General features: G+C 47.3%; 1 protein-coding gene across 4 annotated transcripts in view; it reads left to right on the forward strand.

Annotated features, from left to right (window-relative positions):
• The window catches only part of LOC138489303 (zinc finger protein 84-like), a 212,342-nt gene that overhangs the window by 93,473 nt on the left and 104,343 nt on the right, over positions 1 to 14,526 (forward strand). For 2 of the 4 annotated variants that reach the window (XM_069617003.1, XM_069617001.1), the window contains exon 3: positions 14,062 to 14,286. The exons of the other annotated variants lie outside the window; for them this stretch is intronic. The gene's annotated coding sequence lies outside the window, so the exon portion shown is untranslated. The remainder of the gene's footprint in view (positions 1 to 14,061; positions 14,287 to 14,526) is intronic. 4 annotated transcript variants of the gene reach the window in all.

Below are 14,526 nucleotides of genomic sequence, written 5' to 3' on the forward strand. Positions count from 1 at the left end.
ACGGCCTGTCGCAAATTGGGAGCAGACACGCTGGGGACAGAAGTGTTACCAGCACGCCCGCTCCTGAAATGGACAGGAAAGCAGGTAAGTGGGGTTGGGAGGAAATTCTGTGGATTGGGGCTGGGGGGAGGGCAAGACAAGTATATAGAGCAGACGAGTACATATGAGCAAATGAGTGCATATGAAAAAAAGGGTGCATAGAGGGGTCGAGTGTGTAGAGGGGTCGAGTGAGTAGAGGGGTCGAGTGCGTAGAAGGGTCGAGTGCGTAGAGGGATCGAGTGCGTAGAGGGGTTTGAGTGCGTAGTCGGGGTTGAGTGCGTAGTGGGGGTGAGTGCGTAGAGGGGGTGAGTGCGTAGAGGGGATGAGTACGTAGAGCGGGTGAGTGAGTAAAACAGATGAATGCATTGGGCATGTGATGGCATAAAATGGACGAGTGCCTAGAGCGAACGAGTGCCTAGAGCGAACGAGTGCCTAGAGTCTGAGTGCGTGCGACCGACCGAAGTGCGTGTGACCGACAGGAGTGTGCGTGGCTGACAGGAGTGCATGCACAAGCCTGACAAGAAGGTATGCATCGGGCAGACAGGAGTGTATGCATGGGACAGACAGCAGTGTATACATAGAGCAGACGAGTGCATGCGGGGGACAGACGAGTGCATGCGTGAGGCAGACAAGAGTGCGTGTGTGGAGCAGACAAGAGTAAATTCGTGGGACGGACTAGAGCGCGCTTGGCGGACTGGAGTGCATGATGGCGTCGAGCTGACCGGAGTGTGTGGAGCAGACTGGAGTGCTTGGAGCTGATAGGAGTGCGTGGAATGGACTGGAGCACATAGAACTGCGTGAAGTATATAGTATGGTTTGAAATGCAGAGAACGTTTGATAGAGCACATAACTCATCATATCACACCACCACGCTTACTCTCCTCTTTACACCACCACTCAACTAGAATACAGAGATACTATGACACCATTCGGTATAACTGTTCTCATACCAACATCCGCCGAATACTACCCATCATTCTAAGTAAACACTGCTGGTTACACACCCCCCTGCCAAGTGTTTTCCTCAGGCCTAACGCAGCCACATTCGGTCTGGATAAATCCTGCCAGAACGAACACATACTCCTGATCTCTCAACCACCACACCTACCGCTAAGAAGCAGATATTACACGAATACCGCACCAGCTGCACACATACCCGGTGCTCACACGCACCTTTGACTCTCTATACTCTCTACTGATCTGAACTTCAGTTCCCAAAGGCGTTCAACCTACCAGCGCCTTCAGACCATACCAATGGTATATAAGGCGCTATATAAATGCAAAATAACATAGCATAACTTACTTGATTCCCTGTCGAGTGGAGATGGCGGCCGTCTGCCCATGTTCTGAGCCTCCCTATTGGCTGGGCGGCTGCTACACCCCCCTCACCGGGTACTAATACGAATGTTTCAACAGTCTCTTCTGACAGGACTGCCCTCCAGTCAGTCTTAACTTTGTTCATGCAGGAAAAGCAGCGTTCTACAACTGCATTGGACACAGGGAAAACCCTCAAGATTTTGATGATCTTCACAAGCTGGGGATAAGAGGTACTATAAAGGCTTGCCAGTTTTACACAGATCTGGTGGCAGTTTACAAAGGCTGTTATGAGCAAATACTTTAAACTCTTGCCACTGAAACAGAATTGCTCCAGGACTTACTACTGAAGAACTACAGTGAACACTTAAATCAGAAAAGTGTTCTTCCACTGAGACACCTGAAAGACAAAAGAAAAATCCTCAGGGTGCCCAGGAGGTCGGAAATCTCTTCTCTAAACCTATGGCACACAGGCACCGCATTTTGTGACTCCACAGCATTGTGGGAAGTACAGAGTGGCAAGTTAGCAGCACATTATGCAATTGAATGCCCATCAGGCCACCAACACTGCCAAAGGATAAATTGCACATTTCTGATCTTGCCAGCACACTGGTGCGGCTGGGTTGGGTTAAATGATTTTCACAGGATCATACAGTTTAGTTAAGCAGTGAAGACAGAATTTGCCAGCAACTTGCCACATACCTTCCAAGCTCTAATTAGTACACATATTTGTTTTGTGTTTGTTTTGTGTTTCCTGAACCACAATATGGTTGCTTATTTGCAACAAATCACTTGAAGCATCCACCTTTGTGGGAGTATATGCACCACCTTGAATAGAAGACCTACACGAACGGGTAGGAGAAATATTATTGCCAGCCACTTGCTAACAGCGAACCCGGTGTCAGGGCCTTTCAACACTTACAAACTAAAGAGGCCTGGGGTGGTGGGAATTTGCAGCAACTGCCCCCATGCTGCCAGTCAGCAGTCTTGTATCCGTGCACGCAAAATAAATAATTTCTCCATTTTCGCTCTGGAGCTTAAAATAAGCGCTTTGCAGTGCTTGTATCAAAGCTGTGTTCACTCTTTCCACAGAATATACAGCCTTCTAACACTGGTTCCTTCATATCGGCCACCAGCTGACAAAGAAGAGTTTTTACTCTTCAGTGGGCAGTTTATTTATTTATTTACTGTTTGCTTGTTAAGCGCTTATACAATAAGAAAATACTGTTTCAGTGGGCCCACAGGGCAGGGAGGGAGCAGGGGAAGTACATTTAAAAACACTAAATGTAAGAGCAGTGGGGGGAAAAAGATAGAAGGGACGAACCTACTATGCCTTGTGAGTATTCAGAACGTGCAAGTGCAGCAAGGAAGAGGGAAGAGCAGTAAGGGCTGGGGAGTCCGAGCTCATGGGTGAACACAGATGAGGTTTTAGGAATGTTCAGTGCTACACAGACTGGGGCCGCGGAAGGTCTAAGTGCGAATCTCCAGGCGGAGGGTGTGCAGGTGCAAGTGCTGTGGATAGACAGGAGCTGGTGAGAATCGGTGAGGGAGGTCAGGGCCCGAGGATGCATAAGGGCCCAGGACACCGATTCAGCAACTGTGGGATTAGCAGAGGAGAGAATAAGGGAAGGAGGAGGAAAAAAAGGAAAGTCTTAAGGAGCTTCTGGAATCTGAGACGATCCTGCTAAAAGCGCAGGGGCAGTCTAATCCATAGGAGGAAGCCCGCTGAGGAAAGTGAACGACCACCTGCCCTCTGTTTAGCAAAACACTTCACACACACAGAGTTGGCACCAGAGGAATATAGTGGTCTAGAGGGAGAGTATTTAATGATATAAAGTTGAAGATAATGTGGTCCCCGGGCCGAGACAGCCTTGTTGATGATGCAGAGGGATTTGAATTTAATCTGTGCAGCAGTGAAGACTTTTAAGTGCAGGAGAGATGCAGTCCCTGGGTTTAAGGCCAAGGATAAGTCTTGCTGCCCTATTCTGGATTAGCTGGCGGGGTCGCAGAGTGGAAGATGGTAGATTCAGGAGGAGGCTATTGTAGTAGTCAAGCCGAGAGAGAACCAGGGCTTGGGTCACATTGAGACTCTGAGGGAAAGTAAGAAAAGGTAAAATTGAGATGGAAGAGCTGGAAGTGAGACTTCTTGGCAATGACCTGAGTGTGAGGGAGGAAGGAGAGAGAGGAGTTGAAGATGATTCCAAGGTTTCTGGCATCAGTTGGTGGCAGAGGGGGGGGGCAAGGAGGAAGGCCAGAGAGAGGGGAAATAGGAGGGAACAGGGGTATTGATGGAAAGGATTTCAGTTTTATAGCCGTTGGGGCAGTGATTGTTCGAGGCGCACCAGACTGGATGGCAGAAAGGCAGTGCGGGATTATGGAGGGTGAAAGAGGGTCAGCAGGGAGTTTGAAAAAGAGCTGTATGTTGTCTGCGTAACAATGAAAGTTGGAGAAGGAGGAGATGAGGAGTGCAAGTTAGATGTTAAAGAGCCAGGGGGAGAGTATAGAGTCCCCGTGGAGTCCCCGCTTTGTCGCTTCACTCTGCTTCAGTCTGCTCTGCTCCTGCTATTTGGACATACAAAACTTGTGTGGACGTGACTACAACTACCAGCAGGTGAAACCAACTCTCAAGAAAGCTCTCTTTACCTTACATATAAGGTGAACTATAATAACTATAGTTTGTTTATATTTATCTAGGCTTTGTGCTGGTCCCTGTTGGAGGCGGGCCTATATAACGTTGGAGCCGCGCGCACTGCGCGCGCACACCCGAGCGAGTCCCCGTGGAGTCCCCGCTTTGCCGCTTCACTCTGCTTCAGTCTGCTCTGCTCCTGCTATTTGGACATACAAAACTTTTGTGGACGCGACTACAACTACCAGCAGGTGAAACCAACTCTCAAGAAAGCTCTCTTTACCTTACATATAAGGTGAACTATAATAACTATAGTTTGTTTATATTTATCTAGGCTTTGTGCTGGTCCCTGTTGGAGGCGGGGCCTATATAAGGTTGGAGCCGCGCGCACCCGAGCGAGTCCCCGTGGAGTCCCCGCTTTGCCGCGGCGTCCGGGGCTCCACGGGGCCTTTTTAAATCTACTCTCCAGCGGTAGAGCGTTTTATTGCACAGTTTGTTTTGCCCACTAAACTTGTGGCCTGTAGTGTTATTTTTAAAACATGACCACCAAAAGAAACAAAATTTATCGTCTTACAACTGGTATGCCCACGAACACACGGCTACGAATTATGTCAGAAACGCAGCCTATGCTGATCGCGACGGCGGACAAAAGACTTCCATCAAGTTCTGCTGTAAATACCTGCTCTACGCCTGTTCAACTCTCTGCTCGAACCAAATGCAAAACAAAGGATAAAATGAAAAGGCTACCGATGGATAATGTTGACATTCGGAAATATGGTTTTGGTGCGCAGAGTGGAACGAGCATTCCAGCTCTCCTTACTAATCAGACGGTAACTGCTGCTCATGTTAATGATATTATTGATATTGTGCCAACTAACTCTGAAATAGGTAGTATGGGTGAGCTGGTGCTTATATCAGATGACAACTTAAACTTAAAAGAGACTCTGGAAACTTCTAAAATGCCTGCCTCCATGTCAGACAGTATGCTTTTGAAAAATGCTTCGTCTGGCGTTGTGCAGCCTGGAGCTGCTGTGGCTTTAGGAAAACCAAGTGAAATAACAAATGTTCTAGAGAATAACAACTCGGATTGCTCGGCTAGAGCAGAAGGCTCCAAACTATCACAATCCCCAGATATGTTCCATCGTCCTGATTGTGACATATCGACTTTGGAGGTATCATATATACCACCAACTCCACGAAGATCAAATAATATCCTTACGAGTCTTGAAAGATCTTCGGGTAATCCCAAATCTGAAAATTTGACTTTGGAAGTCATGAATATAGCATTAATGGCTCTTGCGAAGCTCTTTGAATCAGTGGACAGCACCTTAAAGTGCCTCACTGCTAATGTTAAAATTCTTGAAAATAATCAAATTAAACTGTCATCAGAGATGTCTTTTTTATATGATGACATTAATGCAAAAATAAATAATGTTACCCATTTACAACAAAAAATAGCCGAGTCTCTGGCCCAGAAGTCGAGTTGTGCATTAAAAGAAAGTGTGACTGGGACCTGTATACGCACTCAAACCATAGAAGACCCAGATTGTCAAATCGTAGAAATCATTATGGACTCTCAAATTTGTCTTGAATCACATAAATCCAGTGTCCCACACATTTCCAAGACAGCGGTTCCCTTTGTGCCAGGTATCATAGTAGAAAAAATGGCACCCCAAGAACCTGTCATATTGTCCCCTATTGAACGTTCTTTAGTACAAAAAGAAAATAATAAAAAACTGGAGTGTGCTCAAACACATAAATCGATCTACCCTGTTTTTGACAAAAAAATTATCAATGAAGTGAGTGAGAATGCCTCAAAAAAGAAGAGCTCCAAACAAACGGCTGTAAAAAAAACAAAAAATATGTATAGAGCCCTGGGGAGAGGGAAGTAGGAGAGGAGAAGGTGCCCAGGAGGACTTGGGTAGAGCGGTTAGTGAGGAAAGAGGTCAGCCAGTCCAGTGCCCGTTCCGAGATACCAAGGGTATCTTAGTGTTTAAGCTTCTAGCTGGCTAGCCGCCTCATGATAATTGGCGGCTATTACCCTTTCGTGCCTCTCTCTCTCAACAGGGGTAGGGGGTGGAGACACACATCTTCAGCCCGGCCTGCCTGCACTATTACTGCCAGGCCTGCAGAAGACCTTTTTAAATATTCTTTCAGTCTTGTGATTAAAGCGCTCAGAGCACCTTTAATCACAAGACTGAAAGAATGTTTAGCAGGCCTTCTGCAGCGTCTGTGTTATTAATGCAGGGTCTGGATGCTTAGAAAGTGGCTGGAAATAATATTTCTCCTGCACTATTTCCACCCACTTTCTAAGCACCTATCCCTGCGGTAATATAATGCATACTTGCCAACCCTACTGATTTGGGGCGGTAGGCATCTGCTTTTTACACAGTCCTACTGCCTACAGATTTCAGTGTCCAATCCTACAGATTTCCAGGCCTGCCTGCCCCAGGCCCAGCGTGAGTAGAGCACCATCCCCAGCATTTAGAAGGTGGTCGTGTTGAATGGCCCATTAATTTGATGGGTGTGTGCCTGGCCACAGACAACGTGAAACAGACTCAGGTGCACAAAACAAATCCAGGAAGTGAGGAACAAGAAGATCCTGTGTCAAGGGCAGGGACGGCATCAGGTCCTTTAAACATTTTCAGTTGAAAGGGGCCATGAGCCTCAGGGATGTCCCCAGCAACTGCCCATGTTGCCAGGTAGCAGTATTATAACAAAGCAATATATTTATCCCTCTATTACTTTTGTTCTGGGGCTTGCCTTTGAAGCTGCTGGATTTGTGGGAGCCCTTGCGGCCGTCACTTCCCTGGGGTATACAGAAGTGTTATCACCTTGTTGCCTTTTCACACTGGTTCCTCCACAGCAGGCACTTGCTGACATAGAAGGATTTATAGATTTATAGATTTTCAGTGGGTATTTCTTTTTCAGCTCCCTGCTGCCTGGCCATCTGGTTATAATCGGTGGCTGTTAACACCCAGATGTATTTCGAAGGGATTGTGTCCTCCGGCGTATTCCTTATCTTTGATAATTCGTCTCCAGCTTGCTGGCCTCGGAAAACATTTTCTCAGTAGAGGGCGCTGCGCATCGACGTCCGTCGAGTTGGTGTCCCTCGACAGCCACCGTATCGGCGCCGACGTCACCATGCCCATAAATAGCCACGCGCAGCGTCTGTTGCTCAGTTCCATTTTTCCACGCTTCGTGGTGCCTCGGAATATCGTTGCTCAGTTCTTCAGTCAAATATACTTCATTATTCCTCGAAAATACCGACTCGTACTCAATGGCTTCCTCATCCGAACCGACGACTCCACGGTCCGGCTTCAAAAAATGTCGAGACTGTGGAAAGAAAATGTCGTTGACGGATCCTCACAGAATCTGTTTGTGGTGCCTGGGAGTCGAGCACCATTGTTCGGAGTGCGAGGACTGCATGTCCATGACGGCGAAAGCCTTGAAGGAGCATAAGGGGAAGCTCGAGAGAGGTAAGGCAGTTAAAACTTCTTTGAAAGTTTCCTCCGCGGAGTCGAGACATTTGTCTCCTCGCCATCACAAAAGACATTCTCGTTCTAGGTCTCGAAGCAGTTCCCATCACTCTTCAAGATCTAAGCATTCAAAAAAGAGACGTCGAAGATCCCCTTCCTCGTCTTCTTCTTCCGTTTCCCCGAAAAGGGTCTCCTGCCCCACAAAACATAGCTCTCAGGCTGAGTGAGAGGAATTCAGGAAAAAGATGCTTAGCGTCTGTGAGAAAGCGGCCTCGACCCCCTCGAAGACTGCTGAGGGTGATACCCTGGGTGAAAGACCCGAAAAATCAAAACGCAGTGAGTCGCAGCACCCGGCGAAAGAAGCTACTCGAGAGCACCACGAACCCTCGCGCAAAGGCAAGGTCGCGTCTTCAACGCCATCGTCGAAAGTCCCTTCGACGTATAGATCTGAATCTTCGACGCCATTATCGAAGGGTTCTTCGAACACAGGTCAGTCGATTCGACGCCTTCTTCGACGTCGACGCCGAGAAAGGACAAACCCACGGCCACCTCACAGCCAGTGGCCATACCCAGAGCCTCGATCACGAGAATGTCATCGACAACCTCGAGTAGAATTCCGATACTCTCGAGTTCCTCGAGGCCTCTACCAACTTTCTCGACGCCTTTTTCGATTGCTTTGAAGCCTTTAACGTCCGCGTCGACGACATCGACGTTTTCTCAGCCAATTATGACAAATTTGGCCCCTTCTGATTTATATCATTTCCAAGATCTGATCATTCCAGAGCATTATCATCTATTTATGAAGAAGGGGAGAATTCGGATCAGGAAAGACCTTTTGAGTTGCAGGGATCTGCAACTCCTGTACCAGAGGAATTTACCTCTGAGGGTGGTAGGTTAAAAGACCTCCAAGAATCCTTACATGAAGCAAGTGGGTTGGACACTTCCCCAGAAGTGGAATTTGCCAAACCAGACCCAGAGGAACATGCTGAAACCCCTTATAGAACCTTGATGGCAAGGATAATAGAGTTTATGGGGTGGTCTACACCCTCACCTGCTTTTCAGCAAGACGACCTCAGACATTTTGGTTAAAGGTCCACAGGAGGATCCTGTGGTGCCATTTCATGCGGCATTACAAAGGAAAATATTGGCAAACTGGGAAACCCCTGAGGTTATCCCGGCGGTTAACAAAAAATTATCAGCCAAATATAGGGTGTCTACTGCTGACCCTGAATATTTATCCAGACACCCAACTCCAGAGAGTCCGGTTGTTCAGGCAGCAACTTCATCAGGTAGTAAATCGGATTACCCTACTGTTCCACAGGACAGGGATGACAAGAGATATGACTGTATGGCCAAAAAAGTATTTTCTGCATGTAGCATGGCGTTGGAATCCATCAATGCTACTTGTACGCTCGCAAGGTTCAGCCACACACTTTGGGAGTGTGCTTCTTCAGTGGCTGACTGCCTCCCGGAGGGAGAAGAAAGGGAAGCGTTTCTAAACATCATTAAGGATGGTAAAGACACAATGTGCGTATCCCTTCAAACTGGCATCGATTCTGCTGACAGCATCAGCAGGGCCATGGCAGCAAGTACAACAACCCAGAGATTTGCTTGGTTGCGAAAGTCTGGTTTTGCTCCAGATGTGCAAAGCAGACCCTTGAATATGCCCTTTGACGGCTCTTCTTTGTTTGGTAAGAAGGCAGATGACAGTTTAGAAAAGCTACAAACATCAAAGGCAGCAGCAAAATCCCTGGGAGCTGCAATCCGTCAGACACCATATCGCCCCTCAGGAACCTCTTGGAGAGGTAAGTCCTTTCGCTTCTATTCCGCATTCGGAAGAGGCAGAGGACAGCCGGTTCAAAGGGGTCAGAAAAGATTCACCCGAGGTGGACGGGTTAAAAATACAAAAGCCGCAGCAGCAGCAGCAGGTGCCTCTTTACCCTCGGCATAGACATCAGCTGCCTCCAAACGGTTATGAGGACTCTCCTCACAAGACACCAGAAGGGGGCAGGTTAACTCAACATCTGACGGAATGGCAGGCTATTACGTCAGATGCTTGGGCATTGGCAACAGTTGCCCAAGGTTACTGCCTGCCTTTTCTACGTATCCCTCAGAGTTATCCACCGGGGAACAGTTCTCTGAAAGTTCCAGATCCGCTCCTCTTGCAGGAAATTGTAGACCTGCTAGAGAAAGGTGCCATAGAACCGGTACCTGTAGCGGAGAGTAACAAGGGCTGGTACTCCCCCTACTTTCTCATACCGAAGAAAGACGGAGGACTGAGACTTGTCTTGGGCTTACGAGAATTGAACAAGTTTCTCAGGAAGGACAAGTTCAAGATGGTAACTCTCTCTCAGATCCTTCAGGCCCTCCAGCTCCAGGACTGGCTGGTATCTCTGGACCTCCAGGATGCTTATTTCCATGTGCCAATCCATCTCCAACACAGGAAATACCTGAGGTTCGCAATTGGCGGCTCTCATTATCAATTTCGAGTTCTGCCATTTGGGCTGACCTCTGCCCCGAGGGTCTTCACCAAGTTAATGTCGGTAGTGGCTGTAAGTCTAGGGAGGGGAGGGATTCACGTCTACCCCTACCTGGACGAATGGCTGATCAGGGCTGTATCTTCGGAACAAGCTCAGATCCAGCTAGATTATGTCTGCCACTTCCTTCACAAACTGGGCTTCTTTCTCAATTTAAAGAAGTCACAGAGAATACCATCACAGAGACTCCAGTTCATCGGAGCGGTCCTGGACACTTCTCTGGGAAAAGCCTCGCCACCAGAGGTGAGGGCTCACCATATTCTGCAGATGGTCACCAAGTTTCAAAATGCCCAACATCTCCCAGCCTTCCACTTTTTGAGGTTGCTAGGCCTCATGGCATCCTGCATCTTCCTTGTGCCAGAGGCTCGCCTGAGAATGAGATCTCTCCAGTGGGCACTAAGAACCCAGTGGTCGCAGTTCTCAGGAAAAATGACGGATCTCCTTCTGATTCCGGACAAGGTAGCCCGAGACCTTCAATGGTGGGCTTATCGAGAGAACATTTTGAAAGGAGAACTGTTTTAGCAACCTTGGCCGGAGATAACAGTAGTCACAGACTCCTCACTCACTGGGTGGGGAGCCCATGCCAACGACTTGACCATCAGCGGTCGTTGGTCTCCATCAGAGTCCAGACTACACATCAACCTATTGGAGCTCAGAGCGATCAGACTAGCACTGAAAGCTTTCCTGCCATCAGTACAGGGAAAAAATGTCCTGATAATGACGGACAACACAGTGGCCATGCACTACCTCAACAAAAGAGGAGGCGTGGGATCACTGCCACTGTGCAGAGTGGCAATGCAGCTCTGGTTTTGGGCAATTCAAGAAGGAATCTCTCTATCGGCAGTTCACCGTGCCGGAGAGAAGAACTTGACGGCGGACGCTCTGAGCAGGCAGGGCACAGTCTCCCACGAGTGGGAACTAGCTCAGGAAGTCCTTCAGGAGATCTTCGCCCTTTGGGGAACCCCTCAAGCGGATCTGTTCGCCACCAGTACCAACAGGAAGTGCGATCTGTTTTGTTCAAGGCAATTTCCCCCGAGAGGAGCTCTAGGGGACATGTTCGTAGTGGAGTGGGAGTTTCCACTCCTGTATGCGTTTCCACCAGTCCTTGTCATTCCTCAAATGATCAGGAGGTTGAGAAGATTCCGGAGGACCATGATCCTAATTGACCCAGACTGGGCCAGGAGAACGTGGTACCCGGACCTTCTGGACATGTCCACCTGCCCTCCAATTCGCCTTCCACTCAAGGAGAATCTTCTCTCACAGAAGGGAGGTCAGGTTCTCCATCCAGACATCAGAACCCTCAACCTTCACGCTTGGCTTCTGAAAGGTTGAGATACAAGGATTGGGACCTCCCTGATGACGTCATGGAGGTGTTGCTTTCGGCCAGAAGGCCAGCAACAAAGTCTTTATAACGCTGCCCTTGGAACAAATTTTGCAGCTGGTGTAGAGAAGAGAATATCGACCCCTTTTCATGTGATACACCAACGGTGTTATCCTTTCTACTCTATTTGGCAAATTCAGGCCTTCAAGTTGGCACTATCAAGGGCTATCTCGCAGCGCTATCGATCTTCAAGCGCACTGCAGAGGAGCCATCGTATTTCAAATTAACCCTTAGTAATACAATTTCTAAAGGGATTAACTAATGTCTATCCTCCAAGACCATTCCAAGTTCCCTTATGGGACTTAAATTTAGTCTTAAATTTCCTGATGGGTACTCCTTTCGAACCACTCCACTCTTGTTTGCTAAGATTTCTCACCCTTAAAACTGTCTTTATTAGTGGCACTAACATCTGCTAGAAGGATGAGCGAATTACAAGCTCTATCTTGTAAACCCCCTCATACAATTTTTCATAAAGACAAAGTTGTCCTACAGGTGAAGCTTAATTTCCTCCCAAAGGTGGTTTCTGAATTCCACATCACTCAGAAAATTACCTTACCTTCATTCTATCCTCCTCCCAATCCGGGGAAAGAGGAAGAAAGGCTACATAGGCTGGACCCAAGGCGGGCTTTAAGCTTTTACATTAGCAGACTTGCTAGGACTAGGCAAGCAGACCAACTGTTCGTAGGTTACTCAGGGCACAAATTGGGATACCGATAACGAAACAGACCATTTCCAGATGGATTATTTTGGCCATTCTGGAATGTTACAAACTAGCAGGGAAAGAGCCTCCTCAAAATCTTAGGGCTCATTCAACCAGGGGTATCGCAGCCTCTTCGGCCCTCCAAAGAGGGGTTCCGGTTCGAGACATATGTGCCGCTGCCACATGGTCGTCCGCATACACCTTCACAAGATTTTACAACCTGGATTCCTCCTCTACGTCGGAGGACACAATCCCTTCAAAGAACAAGTTACTTCTTACCTGGTAACGTTCTTTCGATGGGATCTTCCTCCGACGTATTCCTAATCGCCCCTCCTATCCATCCCCGCAGTAATACTTGCCTTGTGGTTGCAGTTTACGCTCCTTCAAGGTCAATAACCAATTCATGCAGGACTTATCTTATGCTACAAAACGGAACTGAGCAATGGACGCTGCGCGTGGCTATTTATGGGCATGGTGACACCGGTGCCGATACGGTGGCTGTCGGGGGACACCAACTCGACGGACGTCGATGCGTAGCGCCCCCTACTGAGAACATTTTTTCCGAGGCCAGCAAGCTGGAGACGAATTATCAAAAATAAGGAATACGTCGGAGGAACATCCCATCGAAAGAACGTTACCAGGTAAGAAGTAACTTGTTCTTCTTTGTCATTTCATTGGGTAAAATTGATGTGACATCATTTCCCGTGATGTCATCATTATGCTGCTTACTATTTTTGAAATGTAAGATTCCTACAGATTTTTGGTCATATAATGTTACCATGTATTATATAGTCTGCTTGCATAAGGCCTTTTAACTATTCTTTCAGTCCCGAGATTAAAGCGCTCCTGACACCTTTAATCATGAGACTGAAGGAATATTTAAAAGGCCATTTGCGGCATGTTGTTATGAGTGCAGGGCCTAGGTTCCCCTTTCGAGCTGGTGAAATATTATTTCCACCCACTTTCTAAGCACCCAGGCCTGCAGTAATAACAGTCTGCTGCTGAAGGCCATTTAGCTATTCTTTCAGACTAATGATTAAAGCGCTGGTGGCACCTTTAATCACAAGAATATTTAAAAGGCCTTCTGCAGCATGCAGCAATAACATAGCCTTCTTGCAGAAGGCCTTTTAAACATTCTTTGCTTCTCGTAAATCATGAGCATACCGTGTTATTACTGTGGGGCCGGGTATTAGCAAGTGGCTGGAATATATATTTCTCCAACACGAACGGGTAGGAGAAATATTTCTTCCTAGCAGCGGCCATTTGCTAACACCCAGCCCTGCACACAAGGGTCTTGCAGAAGGCCTCCCCCACCCTCTCCTAAGCACCTCAGCATGACTCCTTCCCTTGGATTAAAGCCAGTTCTGTGAGTGGAGCTTGGGTGCTCCTGCTGTTCAGTCTCTATCTCTTCTCCACTTGACATGATGACGCCGCACCCTGGCTGGGCTCATACATTCATACAATTAATTTAGCCTAGCCCGGGAGCATCAGGCCTGCCTGCACACTGTCAGTGCACTGAGCTCAGAGCTTAAATAAAAGCTCAGTTATCTGTGCATTTAAGCTCTGCGCTCTGTTCCATAAATCATATCGCAGTTGGTGCGACATGATGAATTAATTAAAGAGCAAACCAGCAGTATTATATCACAAATTGCGATGCAATTTCGCTTATTCTATGCCTTGAAACAATAAATGGATGGCACTATATGGATGTTTTCTTCCTAGGTTCTTTCTTTCATTGTCACAGAGTGTGTAATTTGTTCTGGCTGCTTTAAAAATCAGCTTTACCTTTTATTAGTCTTAGGCACTGTGCACAGTGCCCCAACTTCATCCCACTGTGCACAGTGCCCCAACTTCATCCCATATGCACAGAATAGAAAATGTGTTAATTGTATTAATTCACAAAATATTATACTACATTTCAGTTAATGCTATTTCTAGCCACAAATTCACATATAGAAAGATAACCTTTCCATTTAATTCCCCAGGTTACTGACACAGGCCAGAAAAGTCAAGGTGATACACGCTAAAATTAACACTCTGAGAAGCCTTCTATGCCTGAAGGGGGAGAAGCTTCAGAGCCCTGACAAGACTATGAAAAGCCAGACGTGTTAAGTAAGGAATTAGGAGAGCCAAGAACCCTACTGGTTAAAAAAGCGCTCAAAGTTGAGCAATTAGACGTATGCGCGTCTGGATAATTAGGGGACTGAAAGGTAAGCAAAGTGCTCTGGTAAACTGCACCCCATGCAATTACTGACCTTAAGAAGGAACTCAATCTAAGAGGACAGCTCCTTGCCTGCATGAACTGAAACGGTATATGGACTACATGCATGTAGAGTACATAACAGAAATCTGTTCAAATGAAATTTGATGTCCAATGGCAATAGACACATTGGGGGAGAAACGCTGTGGCTTGCTGTCATCACAAAAGCTTCTCAGAAAAACCAGACTCA

This window comes from Ambystoma mexicanum, chromosome 9 (genome assembly GCF_040938575.1).
Source record: "Ambystoma mexicanum isolate Mex_15411 chromosome 9, UKY_AmexF1_1, whole genome shotgun sequence".
Classification (NCBI taxonomy): domain Eukaryota; kingdom Metazoa; phylum Chordata; class Amphibia; order Caudata; family Ambystomatidae; genus Ambystoma; species Ambystoma mexicanum.